General features: G+C 38.4%; 1 protein-coding gene across 1 annotated transcript in view; it reads left to right on the top strand.

Annotated features, from left to right (window-relative positions):
* The window catches only part of spryd3 (SPRY domain containing 3), a 72,254-nt gene that overhangs the window by 51,924 nt on the left and 5,330 nt on the right, over positions 1-15,000 (top strand). The gene's annotated exons all lie outside the window — the stretch shown is intronic.

A 15,000-nucleotide genomic window follows, 5' to 3' on the forward strand; every position in this document is an offset into this window, starting at 1 on the left:
CTGTCTAATAAAGCTTGAAAATGCCAAAAAAAAAAAAATGACATTTCTTTATTATAAATCAATTTGTTTTTGTATCTGTCTTATGTAATATTTAGTTATTTTTAAATTCTTGGATGTTTCTCATGTGAGGATTCGGTGAGTTCATTGTTCCCTGGACAGTGGATTCCAGTCTCCAGACAAACTTTCCGTGTTACGAGAAACGTCTTGTCCTGTCTCCCAGCTGGCCTCCTGTCCAGTGTTTATTCAGATTTACTACCCGAATAATTTTCAACTATTTAATGCGAGACACGGAAGGAGGCGAAATCCAAGCACTGGTCAATTTTGAGATTGTGACCATTGAGATTGTGTGTGTGTGTGTGTGTGTGTGTGTGTGTGTGTGTGTGTGTGTGTGTGTGTGTGTGTGTGTGTGTGTGTGTGTGTGTGTGTGTGTGTGTGTGTGTGTGTGTGTGTGTGTGTGTTGTTACGATCTCGACTTCCAAAGTCTGATCTGTAATGAAAAGCTAGTATCTAAGTTTATTAGTTATGTCCTATTAAACCTGCATTAACTAACCTGTAACCCAATGCTTTAACTACAACCCTTATTACCATCAAAGAGCTTCCCTACTCTCACGGCTTCCGCTGAGCGTCTCACCCGGGCTCCAGGAGGTGAGCGCGCGGGATCTTAACTACTAGACTGCCTTGGGATTCTCTTAGATAAATAAAAGTGTCCTACTTAAACCCACTGTGTTCAGCGTTTCAATTCTTCTAAACGTATTCGTCTATTTCAGGAATCTCGTTTAGGTGTGAAATGTAACACTTTCTATTTGCTCCTGATGATCACTCCCCTATTTTAGGCAAAGGATATCTTTCACAAGTTATTTACCGTAATTTTTATGTACCCGATGTTTATTAATTCCACCTCCTATAAAATAGAACAGATATACTATTTTCAGCATTCAACTACACGCGTTAAACCTGGGAAGCCATTAAAAACAATTGTCTTTCTTTGATAAAAAAGGTATTTGTTATGAGGTTGTGTTTGTTTTAAATCAGTAATGTGCCGTAGTGTGGAGTCAATGTACTTACCTCCCCGGGGGGGAAACGATCTCTTTGTAGAAAAAACCTATACCTAAAGTCCTTCTGTTCCAGCTATAAACTAATTCAAACTGAGGCTTTACAACATTTAAGGGATTTTATTTACAAAATACAAGAGAGTATAGAAATATTACATAAAATGGACAAGAAAGGAAAATAAAGGAGGTTATATGCCTATAAACTCATCAAAATGGAGTATTTGCTCATTATCCCCTAGTAGATGTTAACTTGGTATTTTTCACAATTTGTCAAAGCACAAGACCAGAGTTATGCATGCACTCCGATTTTAAACTTGCGCTCTAGCCCTATCTAACATCCCACTGAATCTGTAAAAATGATAAGGACTTAAGGAAGATTGTTAACGACACCAGTCAGTAAATGGGAGATCTTGTCTCAACCCAATCTCCATTAATTCCAATCACCATTCTATCAGACCCCTGTTCTAATAATCCCCACCTAAAGTTTTAGAGATTTTTACCAAGTCATCTGTGTTTCAAGAGTTTTAAAGAAGTGTTTTAAAAGACTCTGCCTCTAAGTTCTTCGAAGTCAAAATTCTTTCAGAGTATTTTGGACTCACAAAGTTTTTCTAAGTTTTTCTTCTGCCTCCATGGTTAAAGGGACAGATAGAGTGTGCTGGAACAGAGCGTGACTAACTATAGAGTATATAGTAGTACCTGCAAAAAGCGGCCCAAAAAGGCCTTGTCCTGCTCAGAACGAGCTGTTATATAGTAATCTGAGGACCAATGAGACTTGGAAGAGAGGGAGGAGTGAAAAAGGCACAGCTGCACGGGGGGACCAGGTAGCCCCCTTCCTATGGCCATATAATCCTCTCCCCTTCCTCTACTCCTTCCTATGATCCCAGAACACCTGCACGGGTGAACCCCGGTAACCTCCTTCCTATGGCCATATAAGGTCCTTCCCCTTCCTCTGGTCAGCTTTTACCCTGATGAGCAGTCACACTCTATTCTGTTTCATTAAAATTATCCTACTTTTACCTATGACAAAAAGATATACAAATGTCACAAGATATGCACAAGTAATAAGTTGCATCAAGATCACCTCACTCAACACCCTCTCATGTCACTTATTACTTGTAAATAATCAACCATCATCCAGATATCAAATACCCTCATCATAAAAAAATAAAACAAAAAAAACATTAAAAAAAATTCATAATCTTTTTTTTTTTTTTTTTTTTCTCAAACAGATCTATAGAAAATAACAATAAATCACAGGCACCCAGAAAAAGGAACCACAAAAAAGAAAAGCATAAACGTAATAATATAGTAATTATAACATTCATAATGGTAAAATCCAATTCAGTGAGCAAAAACACAACACCAGATCAAAAAGTTAAAATAAGTAAGTGACGGATTACCAAAAACCTATTAAAATAAAAAAAAAACTAAAGATAAAACTAGCAACCTCAAAGGGTATAGGCCTACACAATACTAAAAGACTCCCCTCTTTTACATAGGCTAATACAACCATGACACAACCGTACAGATGAAGAAACATTTAGCAAAACACATTAGAGTACACCTGTAAGAAAACCATGACATCCTGACACCATTCAGAGTAAAGAGTTCATCAGACAGTACAATCAAAAGTTCTTAAGTTTGCAATGTCCAAAAAATGTAAAAACACAAAGTCCCACGACGATCTTAACTTTAAAAAGAGTATCCTCAGGCCTTTCGAGCCCCTTCTTCAATCACAGAGTATGTAGATTAGTCAGTATTTGAGTGTCTGCTCAATATGCAAGATGGCAGCCCTTGTCACCAGGCTTACACACTTTGATATCTTCTCCAAGCTTAGCATAAAGGACATCTTCCCAACAGTCCCCAGAGCTTCTGATCTTAGAATAGTACACCTGCCCCTGGCCCACATCATAGAAGACTTGTCGCGCCCAGTTGAGAGCGCAGGAAGACAGGCAGATGCAGAAAGGCCCACTGCATGACAAGAATGACGCCACAGCAGGATAGAGTTGATGGCCCCCACCGACTGTTAGGAGTGCCATGGAACACAGCACTCAGCAAGCGAATGAGTCTTCTCCCTCCAGGAGACATGGTGTAGTTCACCCAGATGGAACAGGAGATGGTCAGGTTTGGAGGTGTCACAGCCTGAGACGTAGCTATCAGGTCACGCCTATGTGTCAGAGGTCTAGTAGGCCCAGAAGTCTCCCAATTTCTTCTGCAGACTAAGAGTCTATGGTTGTGATATAATAGACTACTCAAGGTAAGAGGAAAATGCAATTCACCAACTAAGGCTGCTGATAAAGTTGTATTTAGGACTTTTAGAAAGGATCCTATTGATTCGTATTGGAATATAGAGAGCCTAATGCTTAATGAACAGGCACTACAGCCATCTGTCATAAGGAGAGTGAGAATGTCTCACCATCGAAAACTAAAAGAAAAGTAGCAAATCAAACTTAAGTAATCCATCAATAAAATAAAAATAAAGATAGAAACTGGTGTTATGCTCGTATGCTATATTCATAGGGTACTCACATAATATCAGGTAGCACAACTAAAATCTTCTATAATAGAGAACAATAGAAAGGAGCAAATCACTCACAACTTCAGTAGTAAAGAAAATGAAAATAAAAGTAACAGTGAAACTAATATCTCCGGTGTAATCCTTTTATCGTTTATGTATTCATCCATTTTAAAAATAAAAAATAAATAGAATAAAAACACCTAGTCAAAAGACACTCAGACAAGCCCTCAGATTTGATTTCAAAAGAGTTGAGAGATGCAAAAGATTGCAGGTTTCTGAATGTCTATTCCAGACATGCACTGAAAATAAAAACTAAAAGCTAACACGTTATAATCATGTCTTAGCCACTAAGGTAAAACAAAAATAATAACTTATTCTCCCAAAGGCACAAATCTTCAATTAAGTCACCCCAAGTGAATAGGGATTTTTCCCTGTCTTTTAAACCAAAGAATCCAGATGTTGGATGAAGCCAGAGTTAGAACTTTATTTTATGTTTACCACATATTAGTCTTTAAAGATTTTACACCACAGATCTCGGACACAATTTCCTTGTATTTAATAAATCAAAAAATACTATGTAAAAGCCTACGTTTTAGAAATGCACCGTTGGCATGTTTTCAGGAGGAAAATGTCTCATAAATCAAACTAACAATATATAAACAAATGCTTGGGTAAAAACCTCTTAAAATAGGACAATGAATTTAAACTGGGAGGTTTAGTAGATGCCAGTGGTTTAGAAGCCGAGACACTTTATTCAGACTCGGAGTATTGGAAAACTTGATCAGCGAAAACTGTCGTCAAAAAAAATAAAAAATAAAAATAAAAACGTGAATTCTACTGGTAATCACCGATTTTATCTACAATAATTTAGTGAATTAGGACCAAACCCCTCAACACCGCTGCTTAACATATAAACTATGCTATGGCATAACAAACATTTTCATCCACACGCTAATTAAAACATGATACATTCATTACGAGCCACTGTGGCTGTAGCCGCAGCACTCTCCCCTCTTTCTCCCCCTCTCATGCTCTATTAGACTGTGTCTCTCCGCCGTGATCGATTGGAATCATTTACATGTCTTTAACACTTCTCCCCTTCAAAAGGCAATCATCTAATGTCCGTATCCACATAAATCAGTCTTTATTTTGTGTTAGTTTGGACTAGTTTCGGCGTTTTTTACCATTTTATTTTGTGATTTTCAAACTCTCCCGCGTCAACCAGAGCAGGTCCCGTGATGCCTTCTGGCGAATCAATACGCGCACCAGCCAAACAGGTTGCGCTCACTGCACCAAATCACTCCTCACACTTTCACTATTTGTTACTAATCAAAAGCAAATGTCCATATTTTGATTCGATAAGATTATACTTCAGATACAGAGCTTTCTAACAGTACCATGGTTATTAAGAGTCAGACAGCGGTCGCGCTGCTGTATGTTACGTTAAAATGCTCATTTTTGGCAAACCCTTGTAGCAAACCTCAGACGCAAGGGAAAAAATAAAAAATAAAAATAAAATATATAGTAAAATAAACATTTAAAACGCTTATTTTTGGTCCCTTCTTTCACATTAATATGAAAGAATACATGCCGTGGAAGCCAGAATAGACACAAATCTCAAAATTGACCCGTGCTAAACAATAACCCCCTACGTTTTTTCCTGTCGTATCTTGAATTAAACAAAAGGGAAAGATTGGACTGGCAAAAATAAAGATTAACGGGTGCTCCAGCCAACCTCACAATGGGCCGTCGGACCGGAGATCCTAAACCGCCCATATGCTTTCTAAACTCCAACCAAAGCCGCGAAAACAAGGTTACCAGTCGAATCTTTTCTAAATAAAACATAAAATTAAAGATTTAGCCATATTATTTGGAATTTCAGTTTTCACGCTCGGCTGGAAAAACAAAAAAAAATAGCTGAGAGAAAAAACCTTCTACGATAGAGAATACTGTGATTATATAAAAAGATAAAACCAAAAAGAAGGAACGATCTTAGACTATAAGAAAGTAAAGGCAAAATATATAAAAATTAAGTTTTAAACTCAAAGAGCACAAGCCCCAGCTGTGTCTTCAGAGATCATCTCAGAGTGTGTGGAAGGAAGGATCGACGCCGTAAACTAGGACCATTACTTTTATGGCTACTATATGGTCTCCTGTTTCTCTAAGGTGTGAATTCCCAGGCACGGTCTGTGGGAAAACTGCACAAGTTCTCTACCCACGCTTACTTCTGCTCTTCACACTCTGAGATCAAAACAAATGTACAAATGTGTTAAACATCTAAATAAGATAAAAATAAAAATCTCTCCCCGGGGCAGACAATATTCCACACGGCATTGTGTAATGTATATTGAGCTAAAAAGGGTTCAACACTGAATCAAGGAAGAATGAGATAAGGTTTCTCCACTTTATTTAATTTCTTAAAGGAGTATTCTCAGTCGTATCTTTAACTCATCAACCAAACACAGTGTTGACTCTTTTACCTCTTGTGTTGTATGTGCATTTCGGAATGAGAACAAAGTTCTCTTTTAAAATGAACCACATCTTATATGTGTTCAGTAAGTTCTACAAAATGTGTGCACCAAGGAGTAACTCATCGAGGCCATTTCAATGGTTACTTTGGTGTGCATTTTCTTACTCTGATGTAAAATCAAAGTTATATAGCCATATTTAGGCCTTTCTATTCCTATTTCTTGGTTACCAATTGACTATCCTGTCTGACTGCTTTAACAATCATCTTCAGAACATCTATTTCTCTCATTAAAAACCCAAACCATAAAACCTTAAACCTATATTAAATAGATTACTTCACCTTTGTAGACTAAATGACAAAGATTGTTTGTGAATATTTTGCGAGTAGTTCTACTGCGCTGATTTCAAACTGTTTCTATACTGACTCGCTGTTAAAGCTTCAGAGCCGTCTCTTCTCTTTGCTCTGAAAAACCATTTTCCTTTCTCTACGAATGTTTAATGAAAATAAATGCCTGAAAGACTCCCACTAACGTTCATGAGGTTTTTAGTGTGAGCGCAGCAAGTAGCCTAGTAGTGTAAATGGAAAGCTTTGTCTATTTTTACCATTTTTAAATCCACTAAAACAGAAGACATGCCTATCTGCGCTTCATGTGAAAAACTATGTTCCTGTTTTTATCTGCTTCAAAATAAAAGCCTACTTACGTTTGCTATTAATCATGCTTTTTAATGTGAAGGCGCAAAGGAAATGCCCCGTTTGCTCAAGCGCTAACTTTATGGTGGATCGCACTATCTAAAGTGAGAGCCGTGGCTGTCCCGTTTACAAAATGTAAAAGTTTGTTTAAATGTTAAAAACCCATCGATCACACATTTATCACCATCTAAATCAGCGGATGGACTCAATAACTTACTCGTATAAGACTATTTTACCCCATATTTGTCGAAAGTTGATTTTTGAGCCTTCTGAGCAGCGGTGCGCTCCTAATGTCTCATCAAAAGCTACTTGTCATATGCGCAAATGGACTTGTATCTATCTTTGCACCTAATACGTTTTAAAAGCAAAAGGCGATCAAAACTCTCTCACTGTGGTCCTATTCTAGAATTGCATTTTTCTGACAATTTAGAAAACCCTGGTGAAATAGCTGTTAACTCTTCTCCCCCTCTTTGTGACTTTCTGGGTGCTGCACTCACAGCCTGGTTTCACGCCAAGACGTGAAAAAGACGCGCCGGTAGACTGCATGTAAGGCGATACACACAGAGGAGAAGGAGAAAAGGAAGAATTACCCTCTCTTCCACTTTAGCTTGTTCATTAATGCTACAGTTGAATGAAATTATATTGTGAAAGTCCCTATTAGACGATAACTTATTGTATCATAATGGTTTCCAAAGGCTGTAGGTCCTCTTAGTTTAACATGTAAAACTATGTCTACCATTAAAATAGTTAGAAGCTTTAAAATCTACTCTTGTTTCGTGTAAGAAAAAAGTATTTTTAAAGCTCAGTAATAGCACAAGATTTAACTTAAGAAATCTATGCCTATTCTTAAAGAGTTTTCTCTCTCCTCTTGTGGAAGCCGTATAGGCTCTCTCTCTCTCTCTGTTTGCCTCTTCAGACTATACAGAGTTAAACCGCATCCATCCTTAATTGTTAAGTAAGCTACAATCTAGCCACTAAAAACAATTAAAAATGAACACGTATATAAATTAAAAGCTTAACAGCCCTTAATGTAAATATGGTAGTTTCAAGCCGTTTGTCCTTTCGTGGTCCCTATTTCTTTCACGGCAGCTGATCAGGATACCTAGAAAATCACCACTGTCTGAGATCACCAAAATGGATACAATCAGTTAAAAGGGGAACTGTAATATATTTATCGCTACAAATATATCCCATTGCCTGACTTCGATCATTAAAATCTAATGACCACAAGTACCAGTACCACCTAAACTTAGTACGCAGAACACAATTGTCTCATCCACTAAATCACTATCCTGTCCGCTCCTGAGTATCGTTTACTCACAGTGTGGTTTTCCACTCACCCCGTTCTCTATACCTAACAGACCATACTTCCCATTTTTCTCAGACAAACTAAAGCCCGGCCGAGTTTTTAAAGAAAGAATGTATTTTGCCTCCTGTTATAAGGTATGTTTACTAAGAATGAGCAAAGCAGACTACGAGAACCTCTGTCCAAAAAGCCGGTTCGTGGGTTTCAATTTGTTTTATCAAAATTAAAAACCCCTTTTTAAACATCGACCCTCCCAGTCTGGCAGACCGCAATTGCTTCCTCGGCTTGTTTTCGCCGGTTGATAAAGAATCTTTCCCTCACGGGAGTCGGTTCTTGTATTTTAAGCCCGCTTCCCAAAGTTATTCCTATTACCGATAAAACAGTTATTTATCCAGTCATACAAAACTAACAATGTTCCAGCGAGCCCCACATTGGGCGCCATGTTACGATCTCGACTTCCAAAGTCTGATCTGTAATGAAAAGCTAGTATCTAAGTTTATTAGTTATGTCCTATTAAACCTGCATTAACTAACCTGTAACCCAATGCTTTAACTACAACCCTTATTACCATCAAAGAGCTTCCCTACTCTCACGGCTTCCGCTGAGCGTCTCACCCGGGCTCCAGGAGGTGAGCGCGCGGGATCTTAACTACTAGACTGCCTTGGGATTCTCTTAGATAAATAAAAGTGTCCTACTTAAACCCACTGTGTTCAGCGTTTCAATTCTTCTAAACGTATTCGTCTATTTCAGGAATCTCGTTTAGGTGTGAAATGTAACACTTTCTATTTGCTCCTGATGATCACTCCCCTATTTTAGGCAAAGGATATCTTTCACAAGTTATTTACCGTAATTTTTATGTACCCGATGTTTATTAATTCCACCTCCTATAAAATAGAACAGATATACTATTTTCAGCATTCAACTACACGCGTTAAACCTGGGAAGCCATTAAAAACAATTGTCTTTCTTTGATAAAAAAGGTATTTGTTATGAGGTTGTGTTTGTTTTAAATCAGTAATGTGCCGTAGTGTGGAGTCAATGTACTTACCTCCCCGGGGGGGAAACGATCTCTTTGTAGAAAAAACCTATACCTAAAGTCCTTCTGTTCCAGCTATAAACTAATTCAAACTGAGGCTTTACAACATTTAAGGGATTTTATTTACAAAATACAAGAGAGTATAGAAATATTACATAAAATGGACAAGAAAGGAAAATAAAGGAGGTTATATGCCTATAAACTCATCAAAATGGAGTATTTGCTCATTATCCCCTAGTAGATGTTAACTTGGTATTTTTCACAATTTGTCAAAGCACAAGACCAGAGTTATGCATGCACTCCGATTTTAAACTTGCGCTCTAGCCCTATCTAACATCCCACTGAATCTGTAAAAATGATAAGGACTTAAGGAAGATTGTTAACGACACCAGTCAGTAAATGGGAGATCTTGTCTCAACCCAATCTCCATTAATTCCAATCACCATTCTATCAGACCCCTGTTCTAATAATCCCCACCTAAAGTTTTAGAGATTTTTACCAAGTCATCTGTGTTTCAAGAGTTTTAAAGAAGTGTTTTAAAAGACTCTGCCTCTAAGTTCTTCGAAGTCAAAATTCTTTCAGAGTATTTTGGACTCACAAAGTTTTTCTAAGTTTTTCTTCTGCCTCCATGGTTAAAGGGACAGATAGAGTGTGCTGGAACAGAGCGTGACTAACTATAGAGTATATAGTAGTACCTGCAAAAAGCGGCCCAAAAAGGCCTTGTCCTGCTCAGAACGAGCTGTTATATAGTAATCTGAGGACCAATGAGACTTGGAAGAGAGGGAGGAGTGAAAAAGGCACAGCTGCACGGGGGGACCAGGTAGCCCCCTTCCTATGGCCATATAATCCTCTCCCCTTCCTCTACTCCTTCCTATGATCCCAGAACACCTGCACGGGTGAACCCCGGTAACCTCCTTCCTATGGCCATATAAGGTCCTTCCCCTTCCTCTGGTCAGCTTTTACCCTGATGAGCAGTCACACTCTATTCTGTTTCATTAAAATTATCCTACTTTTACCTATGACAAAAAGATATACAAATGTCACAAGATATGCACAAGTAATAAGTTGCATCAAGATCACCTCACTCAACAGTGTGTGTGTGTGTGTGTGTGTGTGTGTGTGTGTGTGTGTGTGTGTGTGTGTGTGTGTGTGTGTGTGTGTGTGTGTGTGTGTGTGTGTGAGTGTCTGTGTTCTTGGCTTTTACATGAACACCATCACCAGTATTCAGCTCCACGCTCTCACCACCTCACAGCCAAACACCGCTCAACACCTATACTGGGCTCTGTGTGTGTGTGTGTGTGTGTGTGTGTGTGTGTGTGTGTGTGCTCAACAGCTCCAGGCTATTTATAAACTCTCTCTCTCTCTCTCTCTGGGCTCCTACAAGAATTCTAACTTTTTCCAAGTTCAACGTTCTGCGTAATGTATTTTGGCCACGTTTAAGACTAGCAACTTGTGTGCTGCAACCCTAAGATAAGTTAACAGGTGCACTGGTGTAACTTTGGGTGTGTGAGAGAAGTTGGAACATTTTCTAAGATATATTCTCATCATAACTGAATAAACAAACTTTCCTCACAGGGAAAATGTAGATCCCTGGAACACTGTTTGAAGTTAGAAAAGCTTCCTGAAAAGTTACTGTTTCACTGTTGTCGTTGTTGTTAACAGCAGCAGGGCCCACAGTTTGGTTTACAAACATATTCTAGTCTTACGTTTGGTTCCAGGTGTCTCAAAATAATTTAGTTTTTTTAGTCATGATTATAGAATAATTCAATAATAAGAAATTAAATGTAGAGAAAGTACTGTATGTTTTGTAAATTAACTAGCAAATGTCAACAAATCCCCTCTACTAAAACTGCATAGTGCACCTTTAAGATAACTGCTGGCAAAGGTCATGTTACTATAAGTCGACTCAGAAGATACAGTAACACATAGTAAGAATGAATTGACAGACAATGGCAAATAAACAATAAAATAAGCAGACGATAAAACACAGCGTACATTAAACATTATAGGGTTGCGCTATGTTGCATAACAGGATTATATAAATGTTTATTATGCAGAACTTTTTCTAACTTAGTGCCTGTAACTTATAATTATTTCCATCATATATTAAATCATTTCTTTGGGCCTTGAACAGTAGTGCCTAGACTTTACCCATTGTTATTTAATGTGTCCCTTGTGAGCGAACAAACTTTATGTAAGCGCAATAATAATAAATTGTTCGAGTGCCTCTTTCTAGGAATCTACGTTTAACTTCAGGAAACAATTAGAAATGCCCGTTACTTGCACTCAGAGAACTTGGCAACGTGAGCGTGTTGCTTTCTTTTCGGTCAACAAACCCAAACTCCAGAAATATGCAACTGACAGTAAAAATATAAAAACTGCTGACTTTCCTTGGACTATGTAGCAGCACTGAAGAAGTGACCTTCATGACACCATTTTGACTTTTTTTTTTTTTTTGCGACTGTGGCTCAGGTGGTAGAGCGGGTCGGCTGATGATCAAAGGGTTGGAGGTTCGATCCCCGTCCTGCCACCTGTGTCATGGTTGTTGTGTCCTTGGGCAAGACACAACACCCACCTTGCCTCGTGTGAATGTCAATAGTTAGCCTGCTGCTATCGGTGTATAAATGTCTGTGTGAATGGTAACGTGGGAAAGGAAAACAGGTCTCCCTTGTAAAAGAGTCTTCGGTCTTAATGGGATTTACCTGTATAAATAAATAATATATATAAATATATATACCTTTTTAATTTAAACGATGTCCTTAGAAACCTGTTAAGTAGAGTATACGCCATGTTAGTGGTTTATTTTATTTTGTCTTTTTTGTTTGTGTATGTTCATTTTTTCAGTTGTGTGTTTGTGTTCTTTGTAAAAAAAAAATATTTATATTCAAAAATAAAGATCTAAGGCAACATTAGAATCAGGATTTTTCAAATGGTCGACCAACTGACATGACAGTTTGTTTGCGGCGGGTTGACAGCTATTCCTAAAACCTTTCATACACATATTAGCATTCAGTTTACCCCCCCAAATAACATAGTTACAAGGATTTAGTGGAGTTGGGTTGCCAGGGCCTTTAAACAAATATACAGTATATAAAAACAGCAAATCCTCGCAATGAGAAGCTGAATTCTTTTTACTGTTTCTGAAACGGTCTAATTTTTCCATCAGTGAAAATAATGCTTTTCAATCTGCGCCCATTGTATCTATGTAGTTTATTCAGGTATTCACTAAGAACTGTTTATACCAATTTAAAAAGTAATAATAATCAGTTACTGTATATGGGGTTAAGTCTGTATTGAGTTTGAAAAGTACTCCCACAAATCAATACTTTTTCCTTTAAGCTATAGTGCGTAACTTTTTCATATAAATGAATGTTGGTTACATTCAAGCCATCGCCAAACAAGTTGACACAAAGTTGATTAAGCCTATCAGCTCCATACAACTCTCTCTGTATTTCTCAGTATGGCAGCGTTTACAAACTGGTGTCGCCCCCCCCCCTGACACTGGCACAGGAGCTCAGAAAAATCCCAAGAAAGTTGTTGATTCTACTGCTAAGAAAAAAACCTGGACGTATGGCAGAAGGTATAAAATCAATGCTCTATCACTGAAGGCTTGGGTACACACACACACACACACACACACACACACACACACACACACACACACACACACACACACACACACACACTAAAACACACACACACACACACACACACACACACACACATTTATTGCCTATAACTTATAACTATTTTCCATCAACTATTAATATTTATTTTCCGAGCTTGACAAACACTAGCAACTAGAATTGGCCCATTGTTGTTTTGATTCCTCTCTTGTGTGTAAACCAACTTTATAGAAGTGCAATAATAATAATAAATTGCTCCAGTGCCCCTTTCTAGGAATACACGTCATGTCTGTAAATAGTTAGAAATGGCCACGAATTGGGGCGCTCCCGTGGTGTAGTGGATAGAGTGTGTACCATATTGGCTCCGGCCTTTGTTGCAGTGGTCACGGGTTCAAATCCGACCCGTGGACCTTTACTGCAGGTCATCCCCCCTCTCTCTCTCTGTCTCCCCATGTCAACTCTGTACTATCAAATAAAGCTTGAAAATGCCAAAAAATTATAAAAAATTAAAAAATGCCCGTCACATGTCCCCTGATCTCTTGGCAATATGTTCAAAATACTTCAAGAATAAATCAAATAACAATAAAAATATCATAACATAAATAAAAGGAGCAAATCTTCCCATTTGAGAAACTGCAAATAATTTTTGTGTTTTTAGTACCTTAATTGTTCTAGTCCTAATCTTGTTATGTATTATTTATGGATGAAAATGTATCATAAATCAGACATGAAACAACATATGAACAAAATCTTCTGTGTTAACCTTCTGAATAGTGCTAAGAATGATTATGGAAAGTTTAGTCGATGTAACTGCTTCAGAAGTTGAGATCTTTGGTTCAGAGTATTGGGGGAAAAAAAAACTAATGTTGAGATAATGTCCATTAAAATTGGTTGTATAGGAGAAATATACAGATGCAAACAGACAAGGTTTAGTCAAATAAACACCTGAATGTACATGTTGGACCTTTATACTAATATGAAAGAAAACATGTTATGGAAGCGAAATAGACAAAAATCTCAAAATTGACGTGTGCTTGAGAAAAGCATGTTTTCGCCTGCCGTGTCTCGCCTTAAATAGTTCAAAATTATTCAGGTAATAAATCTTAAATAAATACTGGAAAAATTATTGTGCAAGAATTTCAATCCGTTCCAGTGAATAAGCTCCATCTGTATAGGCCCAAACCCTCTCTCTCTCTCTCTCTCTCTCTCTCTCTCTCTCGCACACACACTCTCACTCACTCACTCACTCACTCACTCACTCACTCACTCACTCACTCACTCACTCACTCACTCACTCACTCACTCACAGCATGCTTACACAAAGTCACATTCACATAAACACGCACACCTACACTCACACTCACTCACACACACAGTCTAAAAAAAAAACTACACTGCTATTTTTAGTTGCACTGTTTGCGTAGTGTGTGTGTGTGTGTGTGTGTGTGTGTGTGTGTGTGTGTGTGTGTGTGTGTGTGTGTGTGTGTGTGTGTGCCTGTTGTGTCAAGGCCCCGCATGGGAGCAGTAATGATACAGTGTCTCCATCTTTTCTCCCGGTGTGTCTCCGATAGTAGATTGTTTAAACAGTATCCTGAGCGTCCCCATGACAACTCCCTAAATATTTACCGCTAGTAGCCACGGCGATCCGCTTGAGGAGAGCCCGTCTACAAAGACATGTTTTTCTTTTGAAGACATGTTTCCATTGTTGTCTGTGGACTTTGTGTTGTTTTGATGATTTCCCTTAAGATGTTGTTGAAGTTATTTTAAAGTGTTTGTGTGTGTGTGTGTGTGTGTGTGTGTGTGTGTGTGTGTGTGTGTGTGTGTGTGTGTGTGTGTGTGTGTGTGTGTGTGTGTGTGTGTGTGTGTGTGCATGTGTGCGCGTGTGTGCGCGTGTGTGTGTGTGTGTGTGTGTGTGTGTGTGTGTGTGTGTGTGTGTGTGGATTGTGTGTCGGGCCACGTTTGCTTTTACACTTCATCTTCGTCCCAGTGGAATGTCAGGACGTCCTGGATTGTGTTTGCACTGCGCTGTGCAGGTATAGAGGCCTGTTGCACGCCGTGGTAAACACATTAACTGCTTCATAACCCAAACTATTATGATCAAAACACACACAAAATGTATGTCAATGGAGGATCTCTGCTCGTCACTGCTCTCATAAATCATAAGCAATAAAAACTTTTTTCAAAATCCATTTAATACGTTTTTTTCAGAAAAAGGGGCTAAAAAAATGGTTGAGTAACTAATTGACTAGACTCTCTGGGGCGCACGTAGCTCAGTGGGTAGGGCGTGTGTGTCCCCCCCTGC

The sequence above is a fragment of the Ammodytes marinus genome (genome assembly GCF_949987685.1).
Source record: "Ammodytes marinus genome assembly, chromosome: 7".
Classification (NCBI taxonomy): Eukaryota; Metazoa; Chordata; class Actinopteri; order Uranoscopiformes; family Ammodytidae; genus Ammodytes; species Ammodytes marinus.